The 17,183-nt window shown below is 37.3% G+C and overlaps 1 protein-coding gene across 15 annotated transcripts in view; it reads left to right on the plus strand.

Annotated features, from left to right (window-relative positions):
• ptprfa (protein tyrosine phosphatase receptor type Fa) overlaps positions 1–17,183 on the plus strand; it is a 172,969-nt gene that overhangs the window by 16,542 nt on the left and 139,244 nt on the right. Inside the window, exon 1 of one of the 15 annotated variants that reach the window (XM_043241100.1) lies at positions 14,828–15,033. The exons of the other annotated variants lie outside the window; for them this stretch is intronic. The gene's annotated coding sequence lies outside the window, so the exon portion shown is untranslated. Of the gene's footprint in view, positions 1–14,827; positions 15,034–17,183 lie in introns of those variants that run through there. 15 annotated transcript variants of the gene reach the window in all.

A 17,183-nucleotide genomic window follows, 5' to 3' on the forward strand; every position in this document is an offset into this window, starting at 1 on the left:
ACATATTTTGCTTGAAAATGCAGTACTTTGACATTTTTAACTTTGAATTTTGTTTGTCAAAATGTTGTATTCTGATAACCTATATGCATATGCAAGTGTAATATAAATATAATATAAAATGTAATTGTATTTGTAAACATTTATATATTTTTTTGTTGTTTGAAAGCAGAGGCTTAGTTCTTTATTTTGTTACATACAATGTTTATATATGCATAGCAGAAAATATACTGAAGGTCGTCAAATGTAGGTTAAAATCATCAAAAATGCAATCACTGGCAACTTAAAAAAGGGGAAAGAGTTAAAAAAAAGACTGCAACCTGCTGTAGCTTAAATATGCATCAAACCAGTAAAATGTATGCTGTATATGGGTGTATTTATATATACATATTATATATAGACAACCCACACAGATATATTGTATGTAAACAAAAACCTTTATTTTGGATGCAGTTAATCATGATTAATAATTTGACAGTATAAAGTATTTAATTTCACAAATGGTTATTATTACAATAAATAATAATAATAATAATTGTTTTATATTTGTTTTTTTCATATTTTAATTTGAAAAAAATATGCATGTATTGACAGTACATACAATGTAGTGATAGTAGTAGTAATAATAATAATTATTATTATTTATTATTATTGTTATATTTAATTCGGCAAATTGTTATTATTACATTAAATTAGTGTTATTATAAAAAAATTATATATTAATACGTTTTTAAATTCTACATTTTACTGTTTTTTAAAGCAGCACAGAAAGTTTAAATGTCAGAGACGTGGCCTGGTGGGTGGTGCAGGTGCACAGTGTGTTTATGTGTGTATGTGTGAGCTGGGTTGCGTGGTTGCTGCATATGTGTAGGCGATGTTTCTGATCCCACTCCTCCTTTATCTCAATTTCCTGCTTTTTCTGTCAGAACAGGCTTTAAAGGAATAGTTCACAATTACATCTTCTCACCCTCAAACAGATTTGAATGTGTACGAAGAATTATGTGAACTATGCCTTTAGGAAAATGCTTGGTCTTTTATATATTCAACAGCTAGTATGCTGTTCTGTGATTCTGTGAGCTGCATGTTGAACATACACCAGTCTGTTCACATGAAGCATGAAATGGGAAACGTCTTTCTGCAGAGCAGCACTCTATAGGAATCAAACTCTGCCCTCAGGTCTGAAGGAACCTGAGCACGTCATTCCATCGACATATAATGCAGATCCTCCAGCCTCTCGAGACTGATGGAGACAGATCGTGAGGTTTATCTGGACATTCGGTCCTGAGAAGAAAACTAAAGCCCTTGAACGCACACAGATCACCTCTAATTCTGAAACATGTCAGACTGCCCCTGTAATGGGATCTTTACTTCTCACAAAGTTAGGAAATAATGCTTTCTGATGGAGCGCATGGACCTCTATGCATGTGCATGTGCACACCTGTGCATGCAGGGCTTATTTAGGTGGTTGTGTGATGCATGTAATGAGCCTGTGTTGTGCTGTAATGTGGCTGGTCTCAGCGGTACTCTTCTCACGTCAGGACATTATTAATGTGAGAGATGGATCTGCACTGAGCCGCCCGCAGGATAAACCAGAGGAGAGAAGCTCCTACGAGCAGAGAGCAAAGTCTTCCTCCAACACAGACACAAACAAATCGTTTTTATGAAGTTAATTTCAGATAAACCAACAAATACACCTAAATAACTGTTTCAGATGGAACAGTTGTGCTGTGGCTGACAGACTAATTTACAACAGTACATCAGCAGTCCTTTAGAAAGTTACTGTAGATAACAGCTCAAGAAACAAGCGTGAACGCCTTTTGAAAATATGAGGTTCACCTTCCTGTTTAGGAATTCTCTGATTCTGAGAGCATAATACTTTTTTTTGTGGTAATCAAAACCATGTTGCAGATGCATAATCGTTAGTCCTACTAGTAGCAATTTATTTAAAAACTTTCTGTATAATGCCGTTTTGAAGTATTAATAATGCACATTATAATGCATCTTCGTAAATAATTGTAACCAAAGTTAAAATGCATTACAATATGTGCAGATCCCTTGTTAAAACTGAAGTTGGGGACACTTAATTTCTAGCGATTATTGTCTGATTATTGTTTGATTGCAGAGACCGTCTTTGCATTTAATAAAAAATTAAGTCGTCATTATGCATTACTATCACTCTCTTTTCCGTGTTTTGATACAGTCTGTATTGTTAAAAGCACTATAGAAATAAAATAAAGTGAATTGAACTTGATTGTCACGTTTTTCAATGCATTATACTCTCTAAAGGTGAAACAATGAATAGATTAGTATAGTGATGAACTGTGGCTATAATTATTGTGGCCACAATTTTTATTTACATTACAAGGCATAATTAATGCATGTAAAAGCTTCAATTATAATGTTACCCGACAACTGATCTCTGTTATATGTTGTGATCCATAAACTATGAGTCAAACTCTATAATCTGATAATATAATACTCTATAATTGGATGATATTTCTGCAATTATTCTGGTATTTCAAGCAAACTCTGCCCATACTTGCCAAAGACCCAAAGTCTGCAATCAAAAATATGACAGACAAAGCCTCTCATATTTTTCCAAAACCAAATGATCTGAGCTTTCAGTATACAACCAATAACATCACTTGTATCTGCAACCAACAGCCATGAAAGAGCAACCTCGGAGCGATACAGTCCTCTGGGATGTTATAGGGAATGCGTATTCATTTATTTATTTTTTGTTGTTGCAATTCAGTGTTTTTATTTATTTTCAAGTAGCATGCACATTACAGAATATATCAGGCAGGTATTACTGCCCAACCCCCGCACATCAGGAATTAGAAAATACATATACAGTAAATAAACAAAATAACTATAAAAATAATACAAAGTGTTTAAAATGCAATATTCAGACTGCATATGTGTGTGTGTAAATGTGGCTCCATCCAGACATCAGAAGAGAAATGAGTTGCGTCTGTGATGGACTGGGCAGTGTGGAGATGAAAGAGGATTGGGCCATGCGTGTGAGGCCTGTTATTAAGGCTAATTGGGCGTGCTGTTTGCCGAAAGGCTCGCCATAGTTTGACACGTTAGATGATAGGTTTCCCGCGTGTCCTCCGCTAGACTGAAGGAAGACCTGGAGTCTGTCTCTGTCCCATTTCCCTCAATCCTGTCCACACCCTGTCCTCATTCTCTTATTCACTGGCTTCTCGTCTGCTCCGGGTCTGTTATAATGACAGTCCTTGTGTTATTGTTGGAGAGACGTGTTATTTGATCTCAGTGAGAGTGTTGACAGGCCATTAGTACAGGAGGCTCGAGGTGTAAAGTTCATTTCCTGCCCCAGAGGAACGTGTAAGTATGGGACAATTGGTGAGAAGTGTGTGACATCACTATGTCACACATTTATAAGAACACGGGAAGACGGATGGAGAACAAGGATAAGGATAAAGATCAGAAAGATCAGACTTGTCATTCCTCAAAGAGAATTGGAATTATACAAAGTGTTTCTAGCACTTTATCTTGGTAAGTGAGTAAATAAGTGAGTGCTGCCACTAGGGTTGGGTGTCGTTTTAGTATTTTTCAATACCGGTGCCAAATCGATTCTTTTCAAATGGTTCCGGTCCCTAAACGGGGCCTGAAGCGATACTTATAAAAAATAAAAAACAATAAATAATTGAACAAAAATTCTCCATTAGCTCTATAATGTCACATAATAACACGTAATGTCGTTTGCAGAAGGCACCCTCGCACAGAAAAAGTCATATATCTAGAGAAGTAGCTAAACTCATAGCGGAGCTATCGCTGTGACTGAGTAAACAGAAATAAATAAACACTCAACTGTAACAATGTATTGTTTATTACTGTTATTATCTCTAATCTGTGTGGTTTTTTTTTTACAGTAGCCTATTCAACATTTTTTGCCTCATTCTATGACAAAAAGCTACATCAGATCACAAAAGGAAGCATTTGACTGATATTGTGGAATAAGAAGTCTCTGTTGTTAAACTACAGGTTTAAAAATGTGAATACAAGGGAAGTTTAGCTTTAGGCATTTTAACTAAAGCATGTTTAACTTCGCTAGTTAACGGAAGGCTATCTGCTGCCATCAGAGCGAGTGTAATTACTGCATTCACGTTCTCCTTGGATGCTCTTATGTCCAAAGTTGTGTTTTTTTAAACGGAATGTGAAAACAACATGCACACTCGTGAAACAAAGATTTGTTGGGTTTGGCGTTCAGAAATCTGATCCGTCGTTCTGATTGGGTTCAGTACATACCAGCTATGGTGCCATACTGGTAACGGTTTAATATTTTATAAATATTATTTCATAAATATTATAATTATTGTCTGAAATAGGCATTCATGTTTTATTTACAGTATTTCAGTTGCATATACCGTATTTCTTAAACTTTTGTGCTTTTGTTCAGAAGTATAAGGTAAGCTTTTATTTTAAGCTTTGTATTTGTTTTGAAAGAAATTAATGTTTTGTTTTTGGTTTTTGGTTTTTTAGAAAGGAAGCATTAAATTAAAAATGACAGTAACAGCAGTCTCTTTCAAATAAATGCTGTTCTGTTATGTTTCTATTCATCAAAGAACCCTGAAAAATAGAATGTTTCACGGTTTCCAAAAAATATGAAGTAGCATAACTGTTTTCAACATTTATTATAATTAGAAATGTTTCTTGAGCAGCAATCAGCGTATTAGAATGATTTCTGAAGGATCATGTAATTCAGCTTTGCCAACACAGGAGTAAATTACATGTTACAATATATTCACGCAGAAAGCAAAAAACTTTTGAATGTGTGGGTCTTAAAGGCCTTTTCTAGATATCATCACTGGCCACTGAAACACCCCCGTAAGTCAACAACAAATTGCTAGGGAGTTCTGGGTATTTTCCAAGTGTTTTTTTTTTTGTTCTTCAACGTAATTGTGTAGGCATTTTTTGCACATTTTACTTTCTGTTGAAAATTATGCATTCAGTAGTTTAGAAAGGCTGGCTGAATAATTTAAGGTATCAGTCAAGTCTGTAGCACAAAAGGCATGATTTTAATCTTAGTGTTAGTGGTTGTTTAATGAGTCTCTTAACCTGCCAAAGGATTAAACAAACCACTAAAATGACACCCACAATGTCAAAAACACCTCACTTGAGCCACTAACATACAGCGCAGTCCTTGACAGACCAAGGTCAGCGTTTATGAGGCCACACACAACAAAGATTAGACAAATACATGAGATCAGCTGCATATTAATGACTTGCTCGCTGTCTATGATGGATGTAGTAATCCATACAAATTACAGTTTAAAGATTATCTGTAATTGCTTGGGCCTGATACATATTATATCATTGGAAAGATGCATATTGAATATGTAATTCCATTTATCTGAGCTGTAAATGGCAAATGGATATGCGGAAAATATGTGTTTCCTGTTCCTGCGCGATTGAAATCTCACCCCAGTCAATTCTGAGCAAATCCTCGCAGCTTGCAGCACGTAATAAAGCCCAGACCATTCGCAAAGAAGAAACTTTATCTCACCACAGAGAAAATAATCACAGTTTTCTCTGTGTATATAATTGAGGGCAGCCCTTGAAAGACAATAGAAGAGATTGAAGTGGCCTGGTTAATTGTCTGTGGGTTTGTGCACCGTGTCTTGACTCTAAAGCAGAGATTCCCTGCTGTGGTCCTGGGGACGAGAGCTGAATTAGCTGGAAGAATATGACTCTAAGATTATTCACATTACAAGCTACAGTAGTTCATGGCAAATGAGGGTGAATATTTTATGTGGAGTTGTTCTTGTGCACAAGGAAATTATATTGGTTGCTCTTTTACAGCTCTCCTTTTTATTTAAGCATCTTCCTCCTTAGAAGAAACACAGGAACCAATGATAATTATTGACATGCATGCACAAAAGACTGGAGTAATGATAAGTGTAATGATATATTCACTTTTTTTCAAAATATTACTATTTTTACTGTACTCTTCATTAAATAAATAAAGCCTTGTTGAGCAGAAGAGACTGCGGTGTATAGTAAAAGTGCAGAGCTATAAAATGAATGTGGGTACAGCTCAGACACTTATGTCTCAATACATTGGATGAGAAACACTTGAGATCACACTGAGAGCGTTGACTCTTTTCTATAAATATATATAAAAGATTATTATTATGGTCTTTTGCGTGGGACCATGAAAGCAAGTCTTCATTTCCTCCCAATTAGATCTCATTGTTGTCTAAAGATACAGTTGAGGTATTAAAGAGATCTCATCTGTGATTTTTCTTTTCTGTTTGAGTACAGCTAAAAAAAAAGAATAGAACTATGATTACATCCATTCAAAAGAGATCTGCACTCTGGAAATGTATTACAAAAATACATTTCCCTCTTGGGTTGTCATTATGTTTTAAAATAAAGTTTTTGTAAGTCATGTCAAGTATCTAGGTCTCTTTTTCATGGACTTTTATTTAGTTTGAAGCACCTCAACTCACTGGAAGAGCATGGAGAATTTGTTTTTGTAATACTATATCTGCTATCTGTGATTAACAGAACAATCTTGTTTGAATTGAATTGAATTCAATATAAAACATTTTATCCTTTCAAACCTCTAGGATCTGTAGCCCACAAACATGTTAATCCGGAAACAAACTTGACTTGAGAGGGTGCGTATTTAAAAATATAATATACTTACACAAACGCCTACATAGCATGTCTGTTCTGTCAGGTGCTTTGAGTTATACTGTTTAAATTTAAATCCAATCCCTCCATAGTGAGATGATTGCTCCATTTTCTAGTTATTCGCTTAATTCTACATATCTTCGCCAAATGCAGAATGTGTTTAATTGAGATATTCACAATGCGTTAACATTGTCTCTCCGTCAGTCTCGCTCTGGTGGCCGTCATGCTAGATGGACCTGCCGACAAGTCCAACTGTGTCAACATTACACGATCAAAAACCCTGTCGACCTTGCAGACTAGACAGGTGTGCGAGTCTGTGTAAACTCTGACATTGTTATGTGAATAGCAAATAGTCAAATGAGGGTCTGATTGAGTTGCAGAGCATGAGTTCAGAGATTCTGACAGCAGGCGTCAATGTGTGCGTTTGTAAATGGGAACAGGACAGACAATGAAATTGGTGACTTTTCTTTGAGCCGAACTCCACTTAAGGAGTGCTATCACGGTGTTTCTTAAAATCCCGTCAACTGTGGTGGCTAGGTTTTATTAAATGAGAAAACAAAAAAATATCTAATATCAGTATGTTCTAAAACAATTACATTGGTCACACTTTAGTTATGTGCAAGCTGCTCTGTTTCTGTGGTGTTGTGGGTGGTTGCCAGAAGCATTGCGAAGTGGTTTTGACCAATTTCAGGTAGTTGAAAAGGTGTTTTGGGTGGTCGATAGATTTTGTACAAATGTGGAATATATATATATATATATATATATATATATATATATATATATATATATATATATATATATATATATATATATTCAATGTGAGTCACTTAGAGACGTAAGAGCATACATCTGCTTCAATAGCTGTAAAATAGGCCATTTTGCACACACCTTGGAGGGCCTCACCTCACATAATTGAAGTTCTGTATTAATTCACTAAGCGAAACTACCTTCTGACTAGACACATCAAAATCCAAAGCACCTGTCTGCTACAGAATATACAGAGCATGCTCATGTCAGATGTTTTAAATCTCTCGAAAGCACAAGACCTGTTAAAACAAACTTTGATCGTAATTAATACTTTTGTTCATCAAGAATGCTTAAAGTTACAGTAAAGACATTTATAATGTTAGAAATAATTTCTATTGTAAATAAATTCCTGTTGAGCTTACTGTTTATCAGAGAATACAGAAAAATTGTAGCAAGGTTAATCATGTAAATGCAGCCTTGATAAGAATAAGAGAAAATCCACTAAAAATTCAACCCCAACATTTTGAACATTGGTGTATTTGTGACTCCACACTTTCCTGTTCACAGTATACAAGCAACCTTTCATGTACAGTAAATATATATGGACTTTTTTACAATGGCTTTTAGTCTGGATTATCTTGTTTTACAGTGATTTTTTTTGTTAAAAGTGATCAGTTTTCAGAGTGTTCTGCCTCTATTCATTTCTCAATGTTGGAATATTTGTTTTTCAGGTAGCATTTTTTGGTGGCTTGTCATTTAGCTGTTATCTAAAGCAACCTACAGTGCACGCCGTGCCGCTCCAGTCCTGCTGGAGCGATCTTGATTAAGTGTCTTGCTCAAGGGCACAGTGCTGATAGGGGAGCTTTGTATCTTTCCCGCTTTTCATGGGTCCGCCTACCTGGGCTCTATTGTGTTGGCAATGCAAAATGTTAACCACCATCACCACCAGCACCGCCTATTCTGTGTTATGACAGCACACATCCTCACTGTAATGCCTTTCTCTTTACTCACCCTCCTGAGGTGGCCCCCTTGTATAAATATAGCTGTGTTTTTCAATTCCTTTCACTTGAAATATAAAACAAGAGGCGGACATGACTCTTCACTACCCTGATGAGTGGTATCTGTGTAAGCTGACATCAATAGACCCTCATTCCCGGCAGTGTACATAAGGAGAGCTTTAAGGACAGGCCTGTACATGCAGGCTGGGAAAGAGTGGGCCTGAAACCCGAGCCTCGGGATGCTCACGGGCCACCTATAGCGTGGAGTCTGGATGCTGCGGGGTTCTTCTCCCCTATCAGAGCTCATAATCTTCCTCCGCACTGCCAGGAAGTGAAGAATGTGTGAATTAGCATGAATTATTGAGGTTGAGAAGAAAAAGGCTCTCTAATCGCCAGGCCAGTGCTGCAAATTATGCAGTTAAATTACATAACCATGAATGTCTGCTGATTCGTAAAAAAGGTCTAATTTGGTGGTGCAGAGTTCATACACACAGATTTTTCTGATTATACAGTATGCGTGTCAGCTAATGAAAAAAAGAAACATTGCATTTTGGTTGCTTTTTAATTGCTTGAGGAAAGTAACTTGCATTACTTGAAGAAGTTACTCAGGTATTTTGTTGTTAATTTAAATGTAATTATTTTATTAGTAACTTGTTTTACTTGTAACACATATCTGCTAACACTGGTGTTTGATTTAATTCAAGCAGTCAAATGTCAAATGTTTAAATGTATCCTTTAATGCACAACCTGCAAAGCAGTGAAAATCATAACTAGGTATACAATAATGTCTTCAGAATTCTTCCTACAGGCCAAACAGGACAGGAATCGTGTTTTTGTGGCAGCTTTTTTGGTGATCAAGGGATAACACAAGACTTACTGTCAAAAGCAGAAATGCTAAAAAAACAGAAATGGAAAATAATCAATGTTATTAATCCAATTCAAGGTATTTATCACAGTCAGCAGCAATTTACAGATACCACGGAAAGTAATGGGTGATAAATTCTCTGTGTTTTCAAATTTCCTGTCTGCATTAATACATCAGCTATTGTTTTCATAGCAAACTCAATATACACGCCATACTCCCTACATAAGTAACTCACTGCTTGGGCATTTTCAAGTCAAAGCAAACACCAAACACCTCTCTGTGGCTGTTTTAACCTTTTTTGGAGGATTCTGTAAGATCTCTGTGTGTCTTTGAGGACTGTGGTCTGTGGTTGTGGTTGAATTTAAATGAGACTCTGCCATTTAGTGTAATTATTAGATTAATCTTACGGTCGGTCTGGCTGTTTATTTTTATGAGTTGCCACAATTTATACAGGGAACTTTCTGTCATGTCCACCAATGATGGATGAATATTTACCAGCTGTAAACAGCCATTTTGCTCTAGCCACGAAACTGTATCAGCATTACTTTTATTAAAACTAGGCTACATTTGTGTCTGTATTTCAATTAAATCGCAGGATGAATTTCTGTGACATAGGCTATATGTTTTCTTTAACATGCAGCATTTAAGCATGGCATATAAACAGCAATCAAACGTGTCGATCCCAAACCGGTTATCACACTTCCACTGAGATGTGCACTCTCATAAATGAATGCATTGTTATTTTGTCAAGCACAGATGCCAGAGGTGGGCAGGCTGGGATCGCTCATCCTAAGACAAGTGTCATGTGACTGAATGTGCGACAGAGCATAGACAGCGTACCGGATGACCAGCAGCTCAGTAATTACCCCCATGTGTGCCGGCAGAGAGAGTATGTAATTAGGACAAGAGAAATCTTAATGCATTGTGTGTCGGCTAATGGCACTTCCTCTCTGTGCTCTGCATGGGCATAAATCAAGCGAATCTGTTGCTCTGTCACAGTGGGGTGTGTCGTCCTTCACATTGATTAACATTATGAATTCATGCCACTGTGTCTGTCTGCTACAGCCTCTGGCCCTGGGGAGCGGAGCGGTATATCAGAACAGATGTGAACTCACCCCGCTGTCACCCTATATCTTGCAGAGACAAGATCCTCTTTGTTTATGTCACCGAGGGCCTGTGTTTTTACATTCTGTGTGTTAAACCGAAATTTCTTGTAGTTGAATGCTATGGAAATGTCTGTGTCTGTTCGACATTCCCTTTGCTTTCATTTTTCAAGTCTTAGTGTAAATAAATGATTTCTCTGACAGTCATATTTTTGCAAGCTAGCCTCCCTGAGCATTAGTAAATACGACTGTGTGGTGGAAATGAATGAGTTGGTTGACATATTGAGCACAGCTCTTCTTGTTGTATGATTGCACAAACAATAATCAATCAGTTTCATGAAATAAATATATCTGCTGGCATCTGTTTCTGATACCGATGCTCTTGTAATATTATGTTAAGCTGAAAAAATTTCAGCATCTTATTTCAACATTTACTAGTCCAATTCAGTTCAATGCAAGCACAAAGCATGTTATAAATAGACTACAAATCTTTACATGTGTATTTAATTAAGTAACTTTAGTATCCACAGGCGTTGCATGATGCAAACACCTAAAAAATAGCTCATTTTTATTTAGTTATTTATTTCTAATTAAGGTGTTTAACATCATTTGCTCTTAATGCAGCTTCTAAGCTTTTTAGAATATATTTATACAGCTTCTGATTGGTCTCCAGTTTAATGTTGTCTACAAAAACATCTGGCAGTAGCTTCAGAGATGTTGGCGGAGGGAATATGCTTCTCAATCTTCTTTCCAAAACTGCCCACAGGGGTTTGATAATATTCAAGTCAGGCGATTTGTCTGGCCAGGGCAGATGTTTAGGTTCTTAGCGGTCCAACTGTCTAGGTTTTATGTTCATCTTTATTTTTTGCTTACTTTGTGTAAACGGGGTCTTCAAGGTGAACATTGAGGTTTGCTGTCACTTTACTGTTGTGTCTGTGCGTTGTTTGTACACTGTCCTCCTTCATGTTCTCTTTCGGTCTATACTTTGTTTGCCGATGAAGTCTAGCCATATTTGTGTACACTGTCATGATCACAAAAGGCTTTTGTTCTTAAAACACCAAAACAATCGGGCTGTTAAGGTTATAGACTCTCCTGCTAAACAGGCTCCCATGCTTTGTCTCGTTTGGTAGTCTGACATCTGTCACAGATTGCTTGTACTAAACAACCATATACACAACTTATACTGATATACAAACTAGAGAATTAACAAAAAGAAAAAGATACAATATATTTTTCCACTGTATCTTACAAAAGTAATACAAATTGCTATAATAATGTTTTTTTTTAATTTATATAAAGGAAGATGTAGATTCTTAGTTTAGCAAAAAATTCCCCAGTGCAAGGAGCCGAAATAAACAGTTTGTTTCAGATATATCTAATAATACACAAATTAACCATTTTTTCCTACATTTGTTGCTTTCAATGGTTTTTACGTCCTAGAAAAGCGGAAAAAAAAGTTACGTAACATCTCAAGTGTCAGTAAACACAATTGTCACGCAGCCCTAGAGGACCATTTGGCAGCATTTGTTGATGAATTTGGCAGTTTGATGTGACGCCAATTTAGACAACCAGATTACTCGCTGGTTTGGGTCATTCTCATGAACGCAATCCTTCTCAGCGTGAGGATTACAGAGAAGACACTCGCGGATCAAGAGAATGAAACAGCATTAATTTTCTAATTCGAAAAAGAGTCTGTCAGCGTTTAGCAAGCATGAAAACCTCTGGATTATAGCCAGAGACTTTGCTCCAGTGCAGAAGTGCCGTCACAGGACTTGCATGTGTGAGATTTCCTGGCTTGTTCATCTGCTGTGATTCATTGCCACATTATTCTAAGCAAGACTTGCTTACATGCACATTACATGACATGAGACCCCTTGTACCAATTAGCAAGCTAATTAACCAACAGTAAAGTAGCTTTACGAGTCTGATGTACTGGAAGGAAATTCTTATATCACCATTTTCCAGTTCACGGCAAACATGCTTGAATAAAAAGAGGCAGCTGTAGCTCAGTTGCCTCATTTTTTTTCCCAAGGATTTGCACACATTGAATCTCGCTTGGCTAACAGCAGGAGCTATTGTCCTCTCAGATGACAGTCCTTCAGATTGAAAGCTACGGCTAGAATGAAGATGAGAGCGGTGTCACAAACATCCTCCTTGAACTCATATGGGCATGTGCGAGGTTTGAAGTGAAACTTGAGCTGAGGCATTTGTAGAATTATGTGACACAATACTATTCAAAAACCAAGAATCATGGCTTCAGTTTCATTTTGTGCATTATGTTACTTGTGCCTATTCTCATTACCTGTATGAGTGTATGTGTTTGTGATTCAGTGCACTGCCTTGAGATTGTGTAGAGGTTCTCATTTCATAGATTGATTTTTCTTTCAAGTTATAGTATACATTTCAAGTTTCATTACACAAGCCACACACTCACAAGCGTGTATAGACATGCACACGAGGTCCAAAATTAATGTTTTGCTACACCTGGTAATAATAGATGCATGTAATGATCAAATTTTTAACCAATTCGAAATCTGTGTTTATTTCTGTTTTTGGCCGCAAATCGCAGGGAATTTCAGCATCATAAACTTTCTGTCAGTGAAATGCAACCTCTTAAGAAAATGCTGCAAAAATAAATACATTTACGCACAAATATTTCACTTGTGTCGCAATATGAAAATTAATAAATAAAATTATATAATAAAATTATTTTATACAATCACACGCTTTGGTCACATGATCAACCTTGCATTTATATTTTATATATAAATCGTACAATTTATATATCGGCCGACTCAGTGGAGCCAGATTTCACTTGTTATTTGGTGCTTGGCGCGTGTTAATTTTGGACACACAGATTCAGCCACATGCTCATCGCTCACTGTACTGAATGCTGTGAACGGTGGGTGGCAGCTGGTGAAAACAGATTAACGCTTTATCTTTATTTAGTAACATTTCATTCAGATATGATATGTCCTTTTTATTTGGAAAAATGTACCCCAGGAACTGTGCTTCAATGAAAACCGAATCAGAGAGTGATACAGTCTTATTTTTCCGCAGGTAATTCTTTTCCCCTGGCGTTAGCTTTCCTGCTTTGAAGAGCCCTTCCATCAACCAGAAGTTTAATGAAAAATGATACATCTATAATTTAATTCTGCCTCATTTTTCTTAGTCAAAACACATTAATTAATAGTCCGAACACTTTATCTAGAATACCCAGCAGTCCTGTTCAGGAGTAATTGGTTTCTGTAGGGAAACACGCATGTTTGACAGGTGGTTCAGGGGTTTGAGTGCTAGAGCTGTGAGATGCAAACTCAATGTACCGCTGTTCTGAATTATTTAGACATCTAAGTGGTCTAGTAGTGAGCTTTTGAAATAAATGAACAAAGCTACAGTTTGGTAGAGAGCTGTTATGTAAATTAAAAATACCTTTAACACTATAATTTTAAGTGTGATTGGCACGCACACACATTTGCAATCAAACTGATACGGCAACTAGCTGCAGGGACCAACTGTTCTTTAATTGCATTAATATAAAACAAAGTTTCTTAGTGTTGTTCATTATGTGCATTGGGGGAAAAAAATTGTAAAAAGGTTTCCTCAAATTGTTCATGTAAAAAAAAAAAAATTATATTATATTAGGTTGTTATATATCATATTTTTTTCATTATTAAAATTATGCTGCATTATTCGGTAACTACGGCTAGATCTGTTTCTGCAGAAGAACATCTAATGAGCTCAATAGGAAAGCTGTCTCAAGTGGAGTTGCCGAGGTTTTGAGTAATGACTCTGAATGTGCAATCTAGCATCTATTTGCTTTCCCACAAAAACCATTTTACAGATGTTTAACCAATATATTGAATCAGAATAAAAGGAAATGCATTTCTTCATGCACATTAGTGGATAAATTCACCTGGTTGGGATTTCATTTTCGCCAGTTCTTTTTAATCATGAATCTATTTGTGCCGGTTTTTAAGCACGTCTTTGTTTGTATATGGCTTGTATGTTTTCCAAGTCCGATTCTTTAGGATTTGCTTTAAGCCACAAATTGTGTTACATTTTACATCCTGTTGGTTTTATTAGCGTTATCTTTACTACAGCTCGCAGGTCAGACAAACAACTCTTGTTGTGTTCAGAATCAGTCAGCATGTTCTACTTAAAGAGTTCTTTATCTCAACAACAGCTTTTCTGCCAGCCAGTCAGTCTGTCTACCTACTTTATAAAAAAACAAGCCAGCCTGTTTGAATGTCCCTACTGCCCTCAGTTACCTGTTGGTCGGCTGCCAGCTGGGAACAGGAGGGACTGCCCCGTTTACCTGTGCAAAATTAAACAATAGCTCACCTCTCTGATTGGTCAGGGAGACGGAGCCCCTCCCTCAGCCTCTGTTGTAACTCAACACCTGACAGATTTTGCTTGTGCCTGAATTAGTCTTGTTCACACAGTCTCAGAAACCGTGCGTCTGTCCCCAGAGACACTGTCCCAGCTAAGAGCTCAGATAGAGTAACGCCGCCTGCGCTGTGCCTGATATATGGATTAGCCACTTGCTGTACACTTGCAGTTTCCCTTCCTCTTCGGGACTTGGGTTTTGGAGCCACTAGTTTTCCAGGGTTTTGCTGAAGGATTTCCTAAACTCCTTTGGATAGTTTTCTTCACATGGGTAAGTGGTGCACATGCATTGGATTTTTGCTCGTAGTGGTAGGGTGCCTGATCTTCTTGGCTAATCCTTGGCATTTCATAATAATATACCATCATTTGCACTTAAATGAGGGTCTTATTAGTGGTGCGGTCTCTCTCATCTCCTCTGTGCACCTTCTCTTGGTGTCGCACAGAAACACACTGGGGGCTTAGGAGAAACCATTAGCAGAATCACAGCTGTCCTGTGGTGACTGATTTTCTATGTTTTACATGTAAATCTTTCTGTTCGTTCTACTTGAGCATAATTTTCACCTCAGACGCTTCTTTTTCTGAGGGCGTTATGTAAGACTTTTTAATTAGTCTGGTTGAATGTATAATTTTGATTGAATTACGGGGATATTGTAAAACTACAGCCTGTCTTTCCTGGAAATGTTTTACAGAGCGTGAGTTTGTGATGTGCACAAATTACGAAATTATATTTCTTGAATTTGAACTTGATTCACTGCAATCAAGCTGATTTGATGATTTGAAAGCACCCAAGGGCATCCTGCTATCAATTAAAAAAACAATCTGACCTTTTCACACGATCGGTCTCATAAATGTGCAGAGCACTTGATCAGCTTATGTCATAACTTTTCTTTCACTCATAAATATTATTTATTTATTATTACCCGTATCTACTCTGATGCTTTTACGTCTATTTCCATTTATTTCATATTAGCACTTTTTAAAAGTTAAAATACTCCTATATCATTAAATCTAAGATTTCACAGTTAGAATATTGAGCTGTATACATTTGCTGTAGTGACCATATCAGATATAAACGTCATTAATCACAAGGTGTTCCCTATTTCCTATATAGTGCATTTATGTTTCCTCTATACAGTAGATGGCATGCACCATATAGGGAGTAATGAAGGAGTGAGTAATTTGGCACATAGAAGCGGTGCCAGCTCACGTACATCACCAACCCTTTTTTGACAGAAGTGAACCCGCAGGCTTGTTTGTTGTTGTCACCTTGGCTACAATTGCACGTTTTTATTTGTGCAAGGCCTGTAATAAGTCATTTGGATAAATGTACTGTATGTTCGACTACAGTATAACAATCAAGACCACTACAGGATAACAGGTGAAAGGCGAAACCAGCAATGCGGAAAGTGAAAAACAGTTTGCGGGTCAAATACACTTTAACGGGGTACGCATTTAAAATGTGAAACAATCTCACAGGCCGGTAGTTCTTTAAAGTGAATTTTACTTATATGTAACAAAACTGGGCCATATAGATTGAGCCGGGTAACTTTGCCTCTGCCGTGATTGAATGGTGTTATCAAATGTGTCTTTTTGAAGAGAAGTCAGCGGGAACTAGGCTGTCTGTCTCACTTTGTTCAGCGGAGAAGGCAGTCTTGTCCCCAGGGAGTGATTCTATTTCACACGGAGAGGCTTACGTCTTTCAGGCATACCATTGTCTCGTCTAATCCCACAGTCCTGCCCTGCTGCAATGCCATCCATTCAGTCACCGCCAGCATATCGCTCTCTCTCTCTCCCTCACTTTTTGCTCTTTCTCAGTGGCTTGCATGTTGCTACATGGACCACCAACAGGCTCCTCTCGTTCATAATAACAGAGAAGGAGGCATTCAACGGAAATCGGTCCAGATAGGCAGTTTGTGGTTTTGTTTAGTCCCCGGATGGAACAATACAAGCAGTAGTTACAGATCTTGACCCCACTGGCTTTTTGAACACAATCTGTGACCTCTCTTGCCCCTCTAGTGGTTGAGCTGTCGCAGTTGAGTGGTGCGTTTTACGACTGTAAGCTCTGCCCATTCAGCTCTGTATGTATAGCGGGACATTCATCATGTCCTCTATCAGCTAAGTCGGCGTCACAGTAGTTTGAATAGGAGGTTTATCGCTAGTGCTAAAATGATGTTTGCTGTGTGGATCTTTGTTGATTGGCCTGTTATAACATTTTAACCTTTTAAGGTTAACTTTATCCTAAACTTTTAAAGGGACAGTGGACTTGTTCTTCTATGGTTCGCACTTTATTATATACATGTACTTCCCTGGTACACACATAAATATCTCATACCTACAGTGTGGGTAAAAACACTTACAGGTAGTGCCTGTACATGGTAACTAATTAAATACTTTGCTGTGCTTACTAATGTATATACAGGG

This window comes from Puntigrus tetrazona, chromosome 6, assembly GCF_018831695.1.
Source record: "Puntigrus tetrazona isolate hp1 chromosome 6, ASM1883169v1, whole genome shotgun sequence".
NCBI classification, from domain to species: Eukaryota; Metazoa; Chordata; class Actinopteri; order Cypriniformes; family Cyprinidae; genus Puntigrus; species Puntigrus tetrazona.